The sequence below is a fragment of the Varroa destructor genome, unplaced genomic scaffold (assembly GCF_002443255.2).
Source record: "Varroa destructor unplaced genomic scaffold, Vdes_3.0 BEIS01000003.1, whole genome shotgun sequence".
In the NCBI taxonomy this organism is placed as follows: domain Eukaryota; kingdom Metazoa; phylum Arthropoda; class Arachnida; order Mesostigmata; family Varroidae; genus Varroa; species Varroa destructor.
The window spans coordinates 57,433,304-57,447,106 of NW_019211456.1; the positions used below are offsets into that span (position 1 = coordinate 57,433,304).

General features: G+C 37.9%; 1 protein-coding gene and 1 long non-coding RNA gene across 3 annotated transcripts in view; one reads left to right on the top strand and one right to left on the bottom strand.

The window, feature by feature from the left end:
• The window catches only part of LOC111247708 (uncharacterized), a 29,810-nt gene extending 24,464 nt beyond the window's left edge, over window positions 1-5,346 (bottom strand). Inside the window, exon 1 of the mRNA XM_086983254.1 lies at window positions 5,167-5,346. The gene's annotated coding sequence lies outside the window, so the exon portion shown is untranslated. The remainder of the gene's footprint in view (window positions 1-5,166) is intronic.
• LOC147757190 (uncharacterized) lies at window positions 573-9,235 on the top strand. 2 transcript variants are annotated; one of them, XR_015323446.1, is made up of 3 exons: window positions 573-825; window positions 1,025-1,191; window positions 8,807-9,235. It is a non-coding gene; the product is annotated as an uncharacterized LOC147757190 (long non-coding RNA). The 2 variants fall into 2 exon arrangements; XR_015323445.1 differs by having other exon boundaries at window positions 573-1,191.
• Window positions 9,236-13,803: the final 4,568 nt, after the last annotated feature.

The following is a 13,803-nucleotide window of genomic DNA, read 5'->3' on the forward strand; positions in this document are numbered from 1 at the left end:
CATTTATATGAATAAGTAGCGTACGGCTATCAGTATCATCTATGATAGCTCCATTCATGAGTAGTATCTGCTTACATGATATACGATTAAATATGTTAATCATTTTCTCCACCTATTGCGGATTCTGCCTATAATACATAAATGCTCAGCTGGATGAAAAGTAGAGCCTTAGAATTTGCAAACAGAAATGACAATTATAGTGTTGATGAAAATTCATGAAAAAACAAAGTGCCGCTTTCAATTGTATTTTGCAACTACAAGTTGCTTAAAACAAAGGAACTCGGAAAGTTCCTAAATTGAAAGCAAATCGGCGCTAAAACGCGCAATAATTTGAAATAGTAAATGTCGTTTTAACTGACACGTTAAGGCAGCAAAATCAAAGGCTATAATAGACAAAATCCCAGAGTCCTTGATTAAATGTCAAAGTCTACGAATGGCATAAACGAATATAGTACGAGGGATTTAAAGGCAAACTGATGTGTATCTGGTTGGTATAACACCTCAGATCACGGACTCTCTGGTTCAATACCGGACTGAGATCCGTGCTTTTTTCAAATAAATTGAGTTCTAATTTCAGCTTCCCATGTCTCATAGTCACCCATCTATTCGAGATTTATTTCCATTGTGTCACAGGAATTAATGCCTATTGCAGGCACTAAACGACTTTAGCCTTAAAAATAGGATTACACTGTATCGGTTAGTTCAACATTGCATTAAACTCAATCCATAAACTTTGATGTTTCTTTAGCCATAAATATACAAAAGGACTTGCTCCGTGCGTCACGACGTAACATCAACTATGTGGTTTCTCACCAAAAAGCTCAGGTGCGCAATACGTCTTGCAGGTATATTTGCGGATTTTTATTAGTAGCTCAGTATGGTACTTGGCACATAATTCTTTGTAGCGCTTTTCTTGTTACATACTTCTTGACACCTTTAGTGGTCATATCTACCTTTTACGCCAAGCGCCACAATGGTTTCGTAGGGCCCTCTTAATGCTGTGTTAGAGTGTATTTCGATGTAGTTCGACGTACGCTGTAAGTGCACTGGTCTCAGATCGCACAACGACACGGTTGTTGTTGTCAGCGACGTTTCTGCCGCCGTCATGGCGTTGACTGATTGGATCGGTACGGTGCCATCGAAAGCATCGCTGCTGGTGTCTTCCCAGCGTGTCTCTAAATATCGAAATTGGTAAGCAAGTCACAATCCAAAGTATGCTATTTTCCAATCCACGCTATTTTTGTGTAGGTAGCGCCGCCTCTGGGGCCAGCTCAAGTATTTGGTATGTGAGTTATGTTTACTGGAACGCTGGCAAATCGGTTTCGGCACTAGTGGACATTTTCGCATTTCAATAACCCGAACCGGCCGGTAAATGCATGACTAGATTCCTATAAGAAAATAGTCGTAAGCATGGTAGGGAATTTACGAAAATTCTTTAACTGCTCTGTGTGTCTATTCATCTTTCATATTTATTGCAACTTATGAAGGCATTCTACGTTAAAATGCTCTACTTTTAGACCTCTTTGGTTAATCAACATTCATCGCCATCCTTCTTACTTTTGCGATGATTATCAGTGGTGATAATAACGGGCTTTTCTGTATTTACAAATAGGACTTTCTGAATCGTCAGTGTGATCTATAAAAAATATATTCATAAATTTTCTTTATTTGTATTTTTTTTTTCTTTATAGACACAAAATCATGTAGATGTTTGGAGTTTTACGTTTCGTACTTAAGTCGTCAGGCATAGCTTCAGAGGGCTGGCTATTAGTACGGGACGAAGTGTAATTACCGCCGAATTCGAAGCCAGACTATTACGTATCCGCAAGTTTATTAGATAATCACGTTGCCAATGCACAATTATAAGATGTCTATGCATGTACAGTAAGTACTTCATGCTAGCTAAGATACTTTGAACATCAGGCCTTTTTGTTTCTGTATGCTTGCAAAACGTACACAGTGACATCCATCGACAAAAGTTCCATCCAAAGCGAATGGAGCTTTAAATGTAATTTCGATTTGGTATAAAGTCGTTTGCAAACTTATGAACTGAAGATTAACATGACATGCAGAAGATCGGCAATGACATATCCAGCGGCCTGCGTGATATCCGCCATCAGCGACATCCTGTCGTAAGAATTTTTTAGAAACATGTGAGAATCGATTACACAACGTCCCGGGGCTAATTAACAATGGCTTGCCACCATTTTGGCTGTTACACTTGTGGTGAGTTGGTTCACCAAGATTTCGACCAAAGTTTCGCCAAGCACTTAGAATATAGTCTATTTATAAAGATTAAAGTCCGTTCGAGATCAATCATTTGCGCGGCTAAATGTCGAGATAGGAATTGTTTTTCTTCTGACGCCAAGAGTAGTTTATGCAAACCTATACATATAAAGTGACTTACTTAAAGTAAGAAATATCTTAACGGACTGTTTGTCCTATCGGGCATGAAGAAAAACTATCTTTTTAGAATAAATCAACAAGCAATACTCAATCCAGTCACACTGGACGAGGCGTCAACAAGACAATTTCTTGGTTTACCTCAAATTAACGATGCATTACGTTGCGTATGGATGTGCGGATGAGAAGCAGGTGCAGAGAAAACAGCCCGGATTTCAGAGTTGGATAATGCCTTCCAAAGGTGCATTTCCGACAATCGTTTCATTTCGATTATGTCATTGCCGAAAACAAGGCTACCGTGTTCACGAAAGCCTCAAGTACACGTTAAATATCATAAGGGTGAGACAGATGCTGTCTGAGGCCAATCATCGATGTCACTTGCTCCTCATTGTTTACAGGAACAAAGCGGCAGGTCGTCCCCTATTCTTTTTTACCCATTTATCATCAATTATCTATGATATATAAACTGTAGCAATAATCATTTAGTTGCTTACAAAGGAGATGTAAGTAAAAGCCTACTTCTGGCCAATTTTCACGTTTTGAGTGTGGTGTCTAGCGTAGTAGATGTTATTCCGCAACACTTCTATCTGAAAGGCGTACGTATTATCATAGAAGTTTACCTGCGTGTCTAATTGTAGATAGCTTAAGTGTCACATTTTTTTTAACAATATGATAGACCGTTTCATACCAGGCGGTTAGTACAAACTGGCTGATGACCATGTTTTAGAAAGAGAACATATAGCCACCGAACTGACTCCAGCTTAGCTTCTAGGCCGTTGGGTTGCAATGTATAGAGCGTTATTAAGTAAGAGCCAAACATGGCAACGTTGATCCCCTCACTCGTTCTATCAGGAAAGCTTTCGCTAAATTGCAACGAAAACATTTGGAATGAGCTTGTAAGCGGTGCAGGTTCTGAACTGAAGATATAGTCCTGGGCAAGGATAATTCGACTGAATAAACGTGATCGTCAAGCGTGAGACATTTAGCGTATGAACAAAAAAATCAATAAAATATCTGTCGTTGTAGCATAGTCCTGGAATCATTCCCAACAAAAATTCTCTATTTAAATAGGCCACCTTATATATATGGTAGAAGAATAAGTGAATAAGTTTATTGCATTTGTGCATCGTACCTTTTATCTCCAAATGTGATTACCGCACGCAGATCAGTATCTATATGCGTAGACATTTTAGCACCACGTAAAATCTTCTGGGGGCAGTTGCTGTCATTTTATAGGGCCGGTGATAATAATAATCGATCAATTACTCAAGTTAACTGTTTTCTAAATATCCTAACTAAAAATAGTGTTTAAAAAGGAAAATGTGAACCTAATATAAATAATGTACCGTCTTCTATTTTTCTTTAATAGTAAAAGTGCTTATAAATAAACTTCGGTAAGCCACAAATGATTGCGACTCCTTTTGCGATTAAGTTAACGTAAATGCTGTTGTAGCTACGAAAGCCTGATAGTAACAATTTAGTCATCAAGTTGGAACGTATCGTATTTTTGATCTAAACACAGAAAGCGTTAAATAGTTGATAATTAGACCGAGTGTCTTCTCAAGCAGAAACTATATGTACGCACTATTCACGTTGGGGCTTACAGTAGAGAAGCATTATTATAAAAGAACCGCATAGAGTTGTTAACAATTCACACGAACAAAGTGATATATATTAAATGAAAAAAAAAATTACATGAGCATGTTCATGTAATTTTTTCCTATTCACTATGCTGAAAATGATGTCGTATCGAATCTCCATCGGACCGATTTCTTCTGAACTTCAAGCCGATACAGAAAATCTGGTATCATGACGTATCCGTTAATTTCGATCGGTAAGTTAGAACCATAAAAAAAAGTTAAAGGTGTACTTGAAGTACGTAACGTGCGGTATGAATTAGGATATTGTATCGATCAAGTACGGGATGAATATTGTAAGGATCCGATCAAAGGTGTATATTATTAATAGAGTAACTAGTAAAATAAGGCGTCTTAATTAAAAGTAAGTAGTGTAGTAAAAGTGTAAAGTTATTAAATGTGTGCTACATTTATCATAGAGGCAAGTTCATGGATCCAAGTCCACCTCTTCGTTACAGCATCAACAGCGTAAGCCTACAAAAAAATTCAACCCGTATGGGTCTCGTTGGATTTATTAGGGTTTCTTCAATCGATCCATAAAACGATATTGCTTAATTATATAATCCATAAAACGAAAGCAATTGTTAGCGACTGCCAAAATCTGAATCAGCTATGGCTGTATGTTCATGATCAATGCATTCAAAGAGATGCCCATGATCGTCCAGACCATGCTACCCCGTTCGATGAATGTTTATATTATTACGTTATCTGATGAACGTTTATATTATAAAGGAATTATAAAAATTACATCCATTGCGAAAGTATTAGCAGTTGCAACCGGTACAAAAAGGACCTTCTTTTTTGAAACTTTATGAACAGGTAATTGCCTTGAAAAATCCTTTTTCAAGGCATTTACCATTTCTCGATTTTTTTTTTGTACGGGTCCCACATTTTCTGTACTTCACTGAATTTATTTTTATTTATTGAAAATAACCAGAAATAATCTATTGCACACTTTTGCCTTCGTGAGGAGTTTCTTTAGTGGATATTGATTTTCGTTAGACGTGTAAGTGCTATAGCCGATGCAATACAATTATTACTAATTTACTAAGTTAGTAACGGACCAAGTGTCGACTACCACACGATGTGTGTGCTATTAGTATTAAAGTTTACGAGGTATACGTACATGAAGATGTTTTGACACGAGTTCTCTGAGCAGATTCCGAAAATAAAAGACTGGCTTTGCTCGCGCGTGCTTTTTTCGCGAGCTGCAAGTTGTTTATTTCTTCTATCGAGCGCTGTTTGTTATTACGAAGAACGATTCTTAAATACAACTGCGCCTTGGGATTGCATCTCAGTTTGAATCGGCATCTCGGCTCACTTGCGAATGATGTCTACGGCACGCTAATTTCTGAGAGGAAAAGGAGTAGAAAAATGAGGTGACCAAAAAAGAGCAAAAGTCTATGTTTGGTATTGCTGGAAAGTAACGTACATTGGAGAGCTACACTCAAACGATTTTGACTGAGGGTAAGACGATCACCACTTTCGTCAATGATTATTCATACAATTATGCCAACAATCTACTATATGGCACTCTGCAATAATAAATAGCAATAGAAAGAAAAAAAACCTGGGCACAACAAAACATAAGGTTTATTCTAGTATTGGGCAATGGCCATTACGGCCAAGAACAAAATGGCAGCAACGGGTGGGGTTATCAGATTAGTAAATCTAATCAACTAAGCCTATTGCGTAGTATGCGAAAACGGTGGAGGTTCGTGCATCCTGTTACTGCTTAAGGCAGCTTTCGAATTTTATCTCACTTGGGTCATCAGTTTTATCGTTTGGCTTATCAGTGGCAAATTACATTTAGGTGATTAAATTGTGCTGCCCAACAAAAGCCAATTAAAAAAAAAGTAGATATGACCAAACGCGTAATGATGATGCCAACGAAAACGTCGCTAAAGAACGCTACCAACTGTTACGTCTCGCTTCGTTAGTATAAAGCAAGCCGCTAGCAACAAAAACAACGCAGCGATACAGTAAAACTATGGAAGAGCTCACGTACAGCATTGTAATTAGAATATGCTGTGTAAATGAAGATTCTAGAAAAGTGTATTGTTTTGACATAGATTATAAAGTGATTCTTCGTTCTATTTTATATAAGTTTTAGTCTTCAATACCTAGAAAACTTTCTATTCTAAGAGTTATAGTAAACTATTATAACTTCGACGCGTTAAATGGTATACTATGACCAATAAACGCATCAGCCTTTTTCATGACTGAAAAGGTTTCTCTATTCCACATCGGTATCGTGACGCTTCTCGATAATGGTTAACGTATTGTCATGCTGAAGAGACATTAACGCCGACTGATGCGACAGTTTAGTTCATGGACATTTAGCGGCGTTTTTGAGACTATCATAGGGCCCGTTGTAGAAGCTCAGTAATCCTAAGCCCCCATCTTTTCAAAGAAGGTCAGATTACGAAAATATATTTATGCGACAAAATGGGATACTTTCGTACGATTTTGCTTTGTCTTTCCGAACTATTCCCATGGTCTGGGAGTGCAATATAATTGTTTCTGTAGGAAAGAAAATGGGGGCTAGAATGTAAACCACGGTCAATCAATCAATTACTCTATTATACCTATATAGGTTGTACAGTATATACGCGCGCACGCACCTTGATATGTTCTATAACAGCTTATGCCTAGTATTATAGTATATAAGCTATCAATACGTAAACGCCTTAAAATCCTTTAACTTTTATTCATATCTTTAGTCTCATTAATTTTTGTTTCTTGGGCGTGTTACACATCACCAATAGATACACAAAATAATGTATCAAATACGTTGCACCTATTGCATAAACTAGATAGACAGATGGACAACGTTTCAACGACGTAGTTTTATTATATGTATGACAACCTGCAAATCAAGATAAAGCAAACCAACTTCTACTAAGGTACCATTAAGGTTAGGAAAACCGCCTCACTTTGGGACAATGTTTTAACTGTACAACAGTGAATGACGTTCCGTCTCTAACACTGGAGCTGGATAGCATGCAATCACTTCGCATGGCCCGTACGCAAATCTCATCCATGCTCATGCTGCTCAGGACAGGCGATTGCCGCCGCCACCGGCAACCACGCATTTATCTACAGAAGGAGGGACCACGGGTGACATTAAGGCCATTCTGCAGTTAGCGAAGATCTCTTAGACAGACAATGTAACTTGTACGAACTTTTAATCAGTCCAGGGACGAGCTTCAACCTAATGACGTAGCATTAATGCTGTGTCCGAAAAGTGGCTATTTTCTAGATCACATTGTCGCGCGTATTTCTGCACAGACTTACGTCGTAAGATTTAGTCAAGAAGCCGGAAATTCCGTCACCGCGACCTAAAGAGGCAGCGCAATGGATGCCACAGGTCTACCAAGATGTATATAGCGCACGGTTATGATAAAAAAGCGACGGATATTGTTTAAGAGAATAAACCATCGAACTATTTCCCCAGGCAATTTTTCACAATTAAACGTTCTGTCGTTTATGCGAATGATAATGAATAAAGATAGGTAGATTCAGAGATTGTTTTATGTACACAGCAAAGGTATTGGTATCCGTATTGTCTCTAAAATGCACTAAAATGGCAAACCGGTTTGAAGTGTCAGAAAAGAAGTCAGAAAAGTTTTAGTATCAGCTGAAAATCGTTGTTTAACTCTGTTGTGGGAGCGCGCTTGAATCGGATGGCCTTTGGCCGACTTCTAGTAAACGGGGCAATTGGCAAAAACATTTAACCTCTTCTTAAAACGTCACCTAAGTTTAAAAGTTTTTCGTTTAAGGCTTCAGAATCTTTTCAGGAAAAAAAAAGGAAATTTACTAATAAATATTCACATGTATGAAGTGAACATGTATATTTTAGATATGTCTCTGTTGGCATATCGATTCTACATTAATAAAAATTCTCTCAAAAAACCATTAAGGATAAGAAGTAAACATTGCAACAGGCCTCTTTCGAAACAAAATATCCATTTTAGATATAGTATGGTAGGCATTTCTATTTAGCTCATCAAAATCTATTGCTTAGCTTCCGTTAAAAATTTCTTCTGAAAGTGTTCTTAAGATTGCAGAGAGGTGCCTGCCGTTGTACGTGTATATATACCTCTGTTTCAAAAAGCACTGATATAAACATATTTTTTCTACTTTACTATGCAGCAACTTCGATTGTCGCTAAAAATAGAGGATGCCAAATTCAAGCTATAGTGCAAAAGGCACTTAGTTATTTACACACGACATTGATACATACGGATAATCAACTGCTACATATTTGTAGGGTTGGGTCCCATTTGTGCTTACAAATACCATGTTCTATCCGTCGGTTCTTCCGCGCCATATCACCTAACAACTGTCAGCGCATATTTGTTTGTTAGGAAGTTCCCTTTATTACCTTCTTTTCAACGAAAAAAAGTGACCTGTATAGGTAGTTGCTGTATATGCTTGTTTGAAAAGTATATATATATATATATATATATGCATACTGAGGCATTTTTTTAGGACCGAAAACGCAGAATAAGTTCGAAAGAATCGGCTTGGTTAACTCTTAGCAACCCAAGCTTGGATCTATACTTGTAAACGAAATAAGCTTAAAAAGATTGGGGTTCATGTGTAAGGCCTTGGATGCCAATAACTGCCGTTGGCAAGACAAACCAAGCATTAGTTAAGAATCTCGATGCCTCAATATATAGAAATAAACATTGAAACTGGATATTATCCGTGAATTAAATTAAATAGTATTTTGACTTTTTTTGTATTCGAGAATTTTTCAGACAGGATTGGTTCATAGCTTTATATTCGAATATGATCCGAATCGTCTTTTGAGCATGAGGAGAGTCGTTCTGCAAAACGATATTTGGGCATAGTTTCTTTAACGGAACCGCTACCCATGACGAACATCTTTTACTGTTGAGGGATATTATCTTGCGCAACTTGGGCAACGATAGGACGGAGTCCTGCCGCCGCACTGCACACATTTAACTGTGCGCGCGTTTCTCAATGAGCAATTGGCCTGGAGGTAGATGAATCGATATACCTCGGCTGAGCGCCCTTCGCTATTGTCCGACCAAACTTCAAAACATGGATTTCTGTTTTTCGAGTCTTGTGAAGTCTTTGTGCGGATACATATCAACACGATGAAGCACTACCTTATAGATGCATGTGAAGAGATTAATCGCAATAAAGAACTATACGCCAATTTATGGACGCATTTATAGAAATTACTACTTCGAACACTTACATGATTAAGTTATCATTTTAAGTAATATAAGCAACTTATTATCGGTAGTCATAAGCTCACTACAACGAAAAAAAAAAGAGGTTCGTTCATTTAACCTACCATGCAATGTTTATGCGCTGGACTTGGCGAGTAACTGTGTACGAGTCCGAGTGGAATACGCTGTGTAGATGATCTACAACGGAAACCAAACCTAATAGAAACAAAAACAACAAAAAAATGCATATACAAGAGAAACGCAGACTTAGAATTAATGTTTTTTTTAAATTTTTTTTTAAACTTATTTTTAATTTAAAAAGACTATGTCTGATCAATTCTGTTTATCATAAAAGTTAGAGGTACTTAGAACAAAATCATAGATACTTCTAGTTATAGAGATTATTTTTTGTCAAAGGCTATAGATATCCATATTTTATCTGTCTGCAAATTTTGTTTATCACAAAAGTTATTTGTTAAATTGAACAAAATTATAAGATTCTAGTTTTGCTAAAAGTTTTACTTTTGTTAATTTTATCACAATAGTTATTTGTCGAAATTATAAGCACTTTATTATATATCATACTTTTATGCTATAGATACTTTGGTAAAAGGCACTTGATATCTAAGTTGTAGTTAATTCGTTCATTAATAAAGTATTTCATGTTCGTAGTGTTTTTCGTCGGTTTAACAGTACTTTGTTTATATCTTGTTTGAAAATACACTTGCTATCGAGTGTATTCATTTAGACGGTAACAATGACGTAGAGATGTAAATATAATAAATAACGAGATCCACCCACAGATTTGTACATAGTTATGACTGGGGTGTCGTTCGTAGACTGGCAATACGTTGGCTAACGAGTAAGACGTTGATACACAATCCCCGTCGACAATATGAGCTGTTAACTATCTACGTTCGTGACTGCGACACTCAGCCACACATCCTGCGTCCACGGACGCTTGCGTGTTTTGTGTGTGTCCACACTTTTCACAATAGCAATTAAAATCGTGCTCTGTCGCGTCTTTCGACTGGCCATCTATTCAGCGACAGCGTACTATCGTGATAATCCAGCGGTTTGGGCGCTCTCGCGCTTCCATCGTCATAACACGTGTCTCTATGTTTCGGACCTGGCGGTTTTGTACGGTATACGGCTGTTTGCTCTCCGTACGGTACGCGTCTCGCCTCTTTCGTCGACAACGGCTTCTTGCGTCGAAACTAATACCTCGTAACCGAGCCTTCCCTTCCGTTCTTTGCTTTAAACTACAACCCAACGCCGCTGTGTGTAGTAACGGCTTTTTCGAGGCCTGCCTCCTGGAGTGATCTGTTCCCTAGCCGATCTGACTGATGTGTTTCCAGGTCTCGTGGCCCGATTGCTTCCGGGTAGGTGGGGTGCGAGTTTCGCCACCGCTTCCATCTTATGAAGAACTGACAACATATCGCCTAGCGGCTAAGGCTCTTAAAACCTAATCGCGTCCGAGTTACCAACCGTTTATAGTCTACATAACTGACGAGAGTATACATATATACACTGTTTAACAAGTTATAACTTTTTGATTCTTCTTTTCCGGGGTATAATGGTTAATTGTAGATAATGAGTAGAGAATAATCAAATCTTTCAACAAACAAAAAAAGGAACGAATTTTAAAATGTGCCAGAGGCACAAAAAGAATATAATAAATCAGCATACAGATAAGTTTGAAATGGAGGGGATTATTCAGAGTGTTCATCAGCAACGTTTTGAAAAAACTTCGATGGAATCCACCATCCAAGAAAGGGTAGTGCAAAGTTGCAGCGAAAAACCTCAAACATCTGTGGAGCTAACAGCCATGAGTTAGGTATTCGCGAATTAAGCGTCCATTGAATTTTAATGCGTTGTAAATGAAAAGTTACATTTCAACAACAGTACATACTTTCAATGGAGATCATTTTTTGCAAACGATTCTTAAAAAACATGTGAATAGGAAAGACAAAGTTGCATTTAAATTGAATGGCAAAAATAATCTACGTAGTATGTTGGGTTAATTGACCAGAGTTTGCATTTCAGTGCGGTATTTCACCAAGTAAAGCTTTTTTGATGCAGATGGCCAATTTACTTCTCACAGAATGAAACCTCTACACTACCATCGTGATGTACGTGCATACATTGGTGAGAATCCTTGAAATAGATTAAACACAGAGTTCTCGTATAATATCTAGCCCAGAAAACTGGTGGCACTGAAAGATTTAAAAGTCGCAATTCAGTATAAATATGCTACAATATCAAATACGATACTTGTTCAAGTTCGTGAATATATAGCGCATCCTTATCAGCAGCGTATGGACGAAAGAACTCTAAAATAAAATACCATTTTATTATTTTTTTTTTTTATTAATGAATAGATTTTAAAAACTCGTGTATATATATTATCAAAAAGTAGTATTGAGGGTCTATCTAGCTAGATGGCTCTAAGGCCAAGTGTCTTAGGTAATGAGTCGTGTCGTAGCGTCGCTGGTGTCATTTGAAAGCTGACATTTGACAAGAGTAGATGTGCTAAAATCATTTGAATGCCTTTGTTCAAACAGAAATACTGATCTGACTATAAATGATGCTATATTTTACGCATTGCAAAGTGGTAAACTTCAGACCTACGTGAAGAAATTCAGTATCTTACAAACGGTCATTCAGTAAAATAACCAATCCTAATGCAGCTGTGTATAGTATCCCCTGACTAATATTGCTCCGAAGATTACATATATTTATATCGCCTACCCGTAGGTTTCGACTACACTTTTCATCCAAGCCAATAATAAGACCTTTATAAAAGCGAAATATTTCAATACTATCATAATGGTTTAAATTTTTGTCAAAGAAAAAAAAAGACGCTTTAATAATAAATGAAAGGAGGAAGTGTTCGAAAGCTATTAATCCATATATATATATAAATATATTTCTGAAAAACTTCGTTATATTTTATTACTGTGACAATTCAGTAAGGGTAAGCATCACCGGGAAACTAAACATCGATGACCCAAATAGTTTTTTTCGAAATATTTGAAGAAAGCTTCGTTTAGAGCGAGGTTCGATATTTAAGTGGCAGATGAATCAATGCAAAAGAATTTACTCGATTATGTTTCTGTCAGCGAAACTTTAAAGCAATGAAATGAAATCAACCCATTTTTAAAGCGATTGATCACGAGTGATGAAAAAATAGGTTACACACAGCAATAGTATGCGAGAAAAAAGTGCGCCACAATCTGTGGCAAACACGGACTCACGCCATAGAAGATGATGATCTGTGTTTAGTGAGACTGAAAATGAACCATGCAATATTAGTCGCTAGTGTGTAGAAAAACAATTAATACGGGCCGCCACCGTCAACTAAAAACATTGCAAGCCATTGCAGATAAATCGAGTGGAACTAGCGAACAAAAGGGCCTCACTTCTTACCGTAACAAAGCCCAAGCCGCAAACATTTTCAGTCAGCTGGCTTGAGAAACTTGAGAAAACTTGCATGGAAAAATTTTATATATTCATCATATCGGCTGAATCATGCAGAACTTCCTCAATCAAGCTTATTTCAGTGAACGGGCGCAAAAATTACTTGTCACAATTTTTCGCCCAGTTTTATAGTGATGGGAATATGGTGTTTCCAGAAAAATGGCTGAAAGTTATTGAACTAAGATATAGGGCAGTGCACTGGCTTAACTTTGCCGCTGATTGAACGTAGCGAGTGTCTCACAACCACTTGCTTCACACTTCGACAATGTCAGTTCTTATTACAATATTGCAACCTGCCTGCTTATCCGGCGGGGCGTCCTTATCCCACGGCTGGTATCCTCTAGTGCCTAGAGTGCCCAATTTCACACTGAGCTATCCAAACTTATAAGCAAGCTAGTCGTGAACGTGTCTGAATCCATTGATGCCAAAACCGGCTCATGGCTTACGTGCTATCTCGGATTTATGTTGCAGGACGTCATCGGAGGCATTCTGTCTGAGACAAAACCAAATTTCTCACTGTCCCTGTCGTTCTAGTAGGACTCAGCTGATTGCTCTGCTTAATGGCATCGATTCATATTTTTCTTTATCCGTGTTCATATTTCCTTTAAGATCCGTGATCAACGGAACAGATAAGAACACACTTTCATGTATGGTCTTCTCTTAAAAACCAGCACGCCTCATAGCCGCGTACGTGCTCACGTGCCTCAGTTTATATCTCTCTGCCATCTACCGGTGACCCTGAGAATGGCTCGAAGACATCTCGGCTAAGTTCGGCAGGACTAATCGTTATCCGTCCAGATCGATCAGACTTAATATATTTTTGACTTGGACAACCCATTAACGTTCCATCTTCCGCGCCAAACGGATGTGGCCGGCGAAAGCTGGTTAAAAACATTCTGAGTTCTAGTTTGAGCCCCAGCTCACTTAGCACCGCTTGTTTAGTACACACAAATCTCTTAAACGTTTACCTATTCTTTCGAAACGTTCAGGAGACTCAGCTTCCTCTGGAAGAAAGCTCCACTCTGAAGTTGTTCCATGTATTCGATATAATATACCTGCAAGGGGTAACCGCTCGT